Genomic DNA, 8459 nt, shown 5'->3' on the forward strand with positions numbered 1-8459 from the left:
AGCAGGCCTGACCATAAGCCATCTCTGTCAATGCACGTGTGTGACAGCAAGAGAGCAGAGCAAGGGAGGGGGGACAGGAATGTTTCTAACAGGATCTCGCTACATCGTGATCCTTCCTGACCACTTCCGACCCACTAGGACCACGGTGTGTGCCATAGCATCCAGTTTACTTAGGTTGGGCTGGAGATGAACCTGGGTTTCTCATGTGGCCTTAGCTATCATGCAGTGGCACCTCACGCTTGTGCCACTGCAGCTGGGTCTGTAAGACATCTATTAATTGTCTCAAAAATCACAACAGGGGCCAGAAGGTGATCTGGTGGTTAAGGCTCCAGATTCCCATAGTTGATCATGGGTCAACTCCCAGACCCAGTGACTTGAATATCATCCTGGGCGTATGTGCACACATGCCCGAAAATCCTGAGACTAAAGAAGGGATTGTGCCATGGCCACCCCCCCCCATGAGAGGGGTGGGGTGACTCCTAACTTTCTCTCTCTTTGGCAAGCCCACTTGCCCTAGGGCAAAATCTAAAAAAGACAGTAACAGAGACATTGACTTTAGCATCTGGAGTCCTCTTTTCTAGGCTTTTATAAATGGTAAACTCAGATGCATTTTCGATTCTCTTGATTACTTCTGTCAAGCCAACATGGTATGTATACTTAACCTTAAGCCATTTTCATTGAAAACACATATAACTTGTAAGAAATACTATTGGAAATAAATTCTTATTCCTCTTAGTGGCATCCATAAATGTCCACGGTCACTAAAATATTTATAAAACTGATTTTCTGGTGTCTTTTATTTCTATTTTTATCTTTCCAAGATTAAAAGTATTCAGGAAGAAACACAAGTATTAGCAATGTAATTAAAAAGTGTTTTATAAGCATTACCCTGGAGATTTTAACCTAACCTCTTGAATCATGTGTAAGAGGCAATAGAGGTAATTTCCTTTCTTTTTCTTTGGGAAGGGGACGGGGGAAGGAGGCTATAGGGTGCATGTACTTTTTCTTTGGGAAGGGGCGGGGGGAGGAGGCTATAGGGTGCATGGAGAGACCAAGTGAGAAATCACTCCCCAGGGGGAATGGCCATGCCACAATACCTTCTCTTCCATTCTCCTTCAGAGATTTTGGGTATTCATGTACACACACCAAACACTGGATTAGGCAGTCCAGGACTCAAACCACTAAGTCAGCCATATGCGATCCAACTACCTTAACCTTCACATCACCGGCTGGCCCCACTTATCCTTTTCTTAGCTGGTTCAAATGGTTTTAAATAAAATAGAAATCCGATGCAAATTTTATATTTCAGAATTAAGAATTCTCATCACCATAACAATCTCTTTAGCATGTTCTACAGAAAGTGTTTTCCCCCTCTAGGAAGTGTGATATGTTTTCTTTTCTTGCTGCAAATATCATTATACATTCTTGGCTAGATGTTCAAGATATGACCCTCATCCTCAAACTACGTTTTTCTTTTGTTTTCCATGGTGGCACAGTGGACTCTGAAGATCAATAGAGACAAGCCTCCAATATGGCTTTTTATTTTATTTATTTATTTATAACAGATATTAAAGACATATAGAAAAAGAGTTCAAAGATAAAGATTCAGTGGGTCATTGTATTAGAAATAGAGTTTCTATTTCTAAACAATTCTAAAAAGCAAGGATCATAGTCATTAGTAAGGATCAAGGCAAAATTTCAGCCAAATGCACTGCAGACTCCTCTGGATTGAGAACGTGCCTACATTGCTTAACTAGGGACTTGGCATAAAGCAGGTAGACACTGTACTATTACTTTTGAGATGCAGCAACTACATTAACCAGGAGGGGGAAAAAAAAACAGTAGGTATAGTTTCACTGCTCAGGGAGGATTTTCTGAGACAGCAGATGAATCATCTCTTCTCTTGTCCCCAATCGTAGCAAGTACTTTTTCCCAGCTGATTGGGATAATTCAACTCCTAAGTCACAGCACACAGCAGTAAGGACACCACAGGTGGTGGCATACTGAGGAGTCCCTTAAAGCATGGAAGTAGAGGCAAAGAAGAGAACCTCAGTGGCACAGCATGCTAGAACTTGCATCCAGGGATCCTAACAGCAATAACTGAACTACAGACAGGCCCAGCTGCAGTGGGGCAGGGGAGGGGCGCCGACCACAGACAATGGTAAAGCTTCCTGGGAGGCTTCAGATCTCAGCGTGACCCGAAAACCCCAGCTGACTAGAAAGCTGGGGGAAGGATCTCGTCATGCTGAGGTCCTGTCAAAGATACCCCTCTCTTTAATTTCTGTAAGCAATTAATAAATTTTAAAACTATAAACAAAAACAAGCCTGTGATTATTACAAAACAAGGACAGTGGTATATCCAGGTTAACAGAAAGGGATTGTGATCTGAGAGAGGCACATGAAGGTCCAAGAACCAGGTGTTCTTATAGTTCTTAATCTCAGTAGTAGTTTTGTAAGTGTTCACTTTTTTTCCCTTCAAATAAAGTTTTGCCATAGGGTACATGTGCATGCCAGAAAGAGACAGAGAGAAAATAAGAAATCATCCTCCAGAGGGGATGGCCATGCTGCAGTCCCTTTTTGTCCATTCTCCTCCTGAGATTTTGGGCATATATGCACACATGCCCAGCATGATTTTCAAGCTGCTGGGTCTGGGACTGAAACCACTGTTGGTCATGTGGGAGTCCAGCACATTAACCACCTGCTAGCCCGTGTTCATCTTATTTAACTTTATGAAACATTTTATACATCCTTCTGACCTTCTATATGTGTATTTTATCATTAAAAAAAATTAAGACTCCTGGAAATACCATCGCAAAACAACAGTAACACTGGATTAGGACAGATAAACCTTTCGTAGACTTCAGACCCGGCTGTAGGTAAATAATGCTGCATAACCAGACTCTCTGCATTAGAAGATGAATAAGCAGGGAATGAAAACTAGCCTTACTATTCAGGAAAAGTACCTCAGCCAAGGCAAAGGGTATATTGTCATTTAGAATAAGGGGAAGTGCGTATTTCTAAAAGAGTATGTATTATAGGAAGAAAACAAAATTTCAGGAAACATCTGCTAATGTCCTCGACAGCATACAATGAAAGTAGATGCCTTGTAGTAAGAGCAAGGACCTTTTGGGAGAGTACGTGCAGGTCATAATAAATACAGGGATTAAGGAAACCTAGCTGAGATATAGGCCATAGTCTGAAGAGCAGGCCACATACATGGGCACACACATGCACACGCTTCAACCACGGGCAAACTGTAGGGAATCCAGAAGGAAATAGGAGAATTGCAACCCCCTCTGAAGTTAGTAACCGTCAAATTTCAGTAGTGATATATTAGGTCATTGGGAAAGTCATGATGCATTTTGCATTAAAAAAAAAAAAAGTCACACTTTCCCAACTATGTAATAGTACTGTGACTACCAAGTGCAGTTGATTACCAGAATTACCCGGGGAGCTTTTAAATTAGACTTGTTATCAGGCCCACCCTGGTACTAATAAATCAGGGTTTTCCATGGTTTTCGGCTCTAATACTCACATTAAAAAAAAAAAAAAAAAAGTGACTTTAACAGGCAGTTTAGGAAACACTGGAAAAAAGATAATTCTGAAAAGCTTAGTAGGAAAGCAGAAAGAACAAAGAAGGGAAAACAAGAGAGAAAATTACTCATCTGGAAGAAGGAGACATATCTAACCCACCAATTAGATGAGACTGGTAGCATCTAATGTGCCAATAAATGAATGACAGAAGTTCATGGGGACGAAGTGGTATGCGTGGAGAGCGAGATCCTAAATGGCTGACCATGTTTTGAAGCCTGGCTCTCATGGCTTCGAAAACATGCCAGAAACAAGTGTGTGGGCATGCACATGCACACACATGTACTCACAATCTTGATGGAATGGAGAAATGGAGGAAAAGGATTGCAGCGTGACTATACCTCACTGGGGGGTCCTTGTTCTCTCCCCCTCTCTCTTTCTATCTGGCAAGCACACATGCCCTCTGACAATTTAAAACACACACACAGTACAGTTACATGTTCTACATCTAAATAGAGGTGGAGAGATATACCTAAATCCATTAATATTCTCAAAATAGGTGTATATTACAGTATATAAAATAATCTCAATGTTTGTTTTTATAAGTAGGCTAGATAAATTTGAGAGAAAATGAAAATTTCAAAAATGAAAAAATGTAATTGCTGAACTTACAAACTTAGACATATAAAGCAGTAGATTAGACAAAGGTGAAGAGAACAGAGCTGGAAATAGATTTGAGAAAAATCGATGAAATACTTTGAGATGCTATAAATATGAGGTTAGACACAGAAGATAAAAGTCTGGAAAATGTCTTAAATTTTAGAAAACAGGAAAAGCAATAACCATAATGATAATAATAGATAATTTTGCAAAATTGACAACAATCCTCTAGCCAGACAAAAAGCACAACATACTACAAGCAGGATAAGGTTTTATAAGTTGACATATAAACATGTTACAATGAGCTTATGGAGCTTAACAAAAGATATTTCAAATAAGCCACAGAGAAGAGAGATCACCAAACAGCAACTGGCTTTCCAGCTGATTGTTCAACAGCAACAGTGGAAGCCAGAGAACAGTGGAATATTGGCAAGGTCTTAAAAGAGTAACTATAAACCAGAACTTTTTTTTTTGGATAGGTTTTTGTTATAGGGTGCGTGCGCTCACCAGAAAGAGACAGACAGAAAGCAAGAAATCACCCCCCAGGGGGGATGCCCACGCCACAATCCCTTCTCCTCCATTCTCCTCTCGGGATCTTGGGCACGCATGCATACGCACCCGGCGTGAGTTTAAGTCACCAGGTCTGGGGCTTGAACCACGGTTGACTACATGGGAGTCTAGCGATATAGCCATTACGACAACTGCTAGTCCCTAAACCAAAACTATCTTTTTAAAATGAGGAAGAATGAGTAATGAAGACTTTTTCAGAAAACTAAAATCCAATATTATGAACCCATATACATGGTAAAAAGAGCAGAAAACCAAACCATGTGTGCTTGTGTGTTTATCAAAACTATAATTTATCCTATGTAGGTTGGTATGTGTACTTTGATATAGTTTCATGTCTGTGTATAATTCGAGTATACATAAAAACCTACATATATATACTTCTGACAAAATATCTAGTTTCATATGGATATACATATACCTCAAAACAGCTGTCAATAGAATTTGCCATGATAATATTTTGTACGTGGGCTAATATCATTGTCACTAGCCATTGGCCTGTGGCTATTAAGCACTTGAAATATGAACTAGAGTTTTAGTTTTATTTTAATTAATTTAAATTTATATGATTATAAACGGCTAATGGCTAGCATAGTAGACAGCATTGAGAAGAGATATGAAAGCAAATTCACTGAAATTAAATAGCAGCTATCTCTAACTAGTAAAATTTTGCTTTATCTGTAACTATGTTTACGAAAGTTTTTGTAATAGCATGTATTACACATTCTTTTTTTTTTTTTTGGAGAGGTTTTTGCTATAGGGCGCGTACACTCGCCAGAAAGACAGAAACAGAGACAGAGAGATAGAAAGCAAGAAATCCCCCCCCTCGGGAGATGGCCATGCTGCAATCCTTACTCCTCTGGGGATCTTGGGCATGCACACACACACGCCCAACGTGAGTTTAAGCCACCAGGTCCGGGACTGGAACCGTGGTCGACTCCCTGGGAGTCCAGCAAGCAACATAGCCATTACACTAACTGCCAATCCCAATATTCTTAAGAAGTATATTCTACATTAAATTCCTAAGGTCTAATATGAAGTGATAATTACACTAGAAAATTTTGGAATTAAACTAATAATATAAAATAGAAATGGAATTAGTACTTAATCTTTAAAAGTTGTCTTCATCTCAGATATTTATACATCAACAAGAATTTTGTAAGGAAAATCTCATTTTGATTCATGTTAATCAGTTTTAAGTTTTCTTGTTAGAATGAAATAAGTAGATTCTTTCCAACAATATTTTGTTTGCACTGCGATGGATCTAGTTAGGATTGTTTATAAGAAATGAAAAAAGGGGCCAGTAGGTGGCGTGGTGGTTAATGCACTGGACTCCCACATGGCCAGCCATGGTTTGAGTCCCAGAGCTGGCAACTTACATGCTTTCTCCTCCCTCTCTCTCTACTCAAATTGAATAATTAACTAAATTTAAAAATTATTTTTTAAAAAATGCAAAAAAAAGACATTTTATGTTAAGCGACTTAAGTATAAAATAAGGCAAAGTGTTGATGTTTTCACTCATTGTCTAATTGTATATTATAATGTTAAAAGGGAAAGCGCTTTGTGTTCATGTTTGCATGTAACGTATTTTTAAAAAGTAGATAAAATTGGTTTAATGGACCTAAACTGAGATGAAGATTTATTATTAGATTTTTTAAAAACTGGGAGAGTACACTATAAATCTCTCTCATCTATGATCTCCTTGCCCTCCCTTCCCAGTGCCAATGTGCTTGAATTTAGCAACAAAGAGAATTCTTTTAATGGGCCCCATTAGTGCCTACAATATGCAGTCTGAATAATACATTTGAGACATCAGCATTCTGGTATTTAGGCTGTAGCTTAACTCTGAATTTAAAAAGAATGGCAATGTCCCATCCATTTTATTGTTTCACTCATTGTTTGAAAACAGAGTAGGGGGAAAACATCAGCTATTTTCAGATGTCAGCAAACCTGGGTAACTCTAAATGTTTATAGCTGTCAATCTGAAAACATCAGAGAGATTTAATTCAGCAGTACGTGTCTACATGGGCATCACAGCCAGCCATGAGTTCAGACTTCACTGATATGAGTTTAAATTCTATCTCGCGCTACTTCCATTAGTGCTGAAAGTTTTACAGTATTTGCCCTAATCATGCGCAAAGACAAAGTTTGGGTACATTAAATGGTATTCATATGATTTCAATACAAAGTATCTTTTTGAGATATACAAGACAGATTATTTGAATGCCAATTATGTTTTTTCCAAACATATGCATTATCATCTTTTTCTTTCTTTAGAGAGATTTTTGCTATAGAGTGTATGCGCTTGTTGAAGGCACAGAGAAGTGAGAAATCAACCCCTGGGGGGATGGCCATGCCACAAATCCTTCTCCTCTCAAGATTTTGGGCACTCACACACATGCGCACAGTGTGAGTTTCAAATTGTTGGGTCCAGGACTTGAACTGCACTTGGCCACATGGCAGTCCAGTGCCACAACCACTACACCACCTGCTAGTCCTGTGTTGTTTTTTAAGTAGGAGACTTAACTGCTATCTGTCCCTGAGGATCCCACAATTTAACTGGGAAACAAGGCAGTCACAAAAACAAATGTAGTCTAAAATTCTATTATCAAACCATATTAGGGTATTATAATCTGTGTGGTAAAAATTATAAAATTAAAGCCTAATATTACATGTTGACTTGATATCTGATAAAATTGGGAGGGGTTTGAATGGCTTAACTGGAAGTTCTCCTCCCCCAAGACTGTTCCCAAGCCAAACAACTCTCCTCTTCAAGGCACTAGACACAGTTCCTGCCTATCACTGAGTAGGGCTTTGGCTCCTTGTCAGGCTGCAGAATTAATCAAGCAAGCTAATCACATCCTCTGGCAGAAACTAGGGGTCACCCCATCTTCTTGATACTACAAAGCTTGCTTCCCATGGCCTCTAGTTGTACATTCCGCCCTCAAGTGGTCCCAGTTTTAGAAAAAGTCCCTTATGGTGGCAGACCGAGGAGACTTTGTGAAGTCTGTTGGTCTGGATGGAGAACAGTGAGGAATGCGGTTTTGCATATGGCTTTCATCTTTCTTCTGGGATTCTCTGCTGGATGAACATATAGATAAGAAATAATAACCTAATAGCAAACAATCCAGTTCAATGATGAAAAGCTCAAGTAAAAGCTAGGTTACAGAAATTGAGTTAGGGAAGGAGGCCAAGTTGAACCCTCTTATTTCCTATACCCTCTTAGTGAATTTTTATCTTTTCTCCAAAAACATGCTTGACTATGGATGACTGGTCTTCAGCTCCTCCAGCTACAGGTAGAACAGAGTTGAGCTAATGAGGCCAGCTGAGATAGGCCTATCTTTGTCCAATCCTTGGTGACAAGAAATACAAAAGATGGTGGGGCTGGCAAGTGGTATGATGGCTAAGGCATTGGACTCCCGCATGGTGGGCTGTGGATTAAATACTGGACCTGGCGGCTTGCTTCCTCACTTCTTCTATGGTCAAATTAAATAATAATAATAAATAATCCTTAAGCATATAAGAAAGAGGGACAAGCAGTTAGCGTAATGGCTATGTTGCTGGACTTCCATGTAGTCGACCATGGTTTGAGTCCTGGACCCAGTGGCTTAAACTCACGCCGGGCGCGTGTGCGTGCGTGCCCAAGATCCCGAGAGAAGAATGGAGGAGAAGGGATTGTAGCATTCCCCCTGGGGGGTGAT

Source organism: Tupaia chinensis, unplaced genomic scaffold, assembly GCF_000334495.1.
Source record: "Tupaia chinensis unplaced genomic scaffold, TupChi_1.0 Scaffold000622_1, whole genome shotgun sequence".
Lineage (NCBI taxonomy): Eukaryota > Metazoa > Chordata > Mammalia > Scandentia > Tupaiidae > Tupaia > Tupaia belangeri.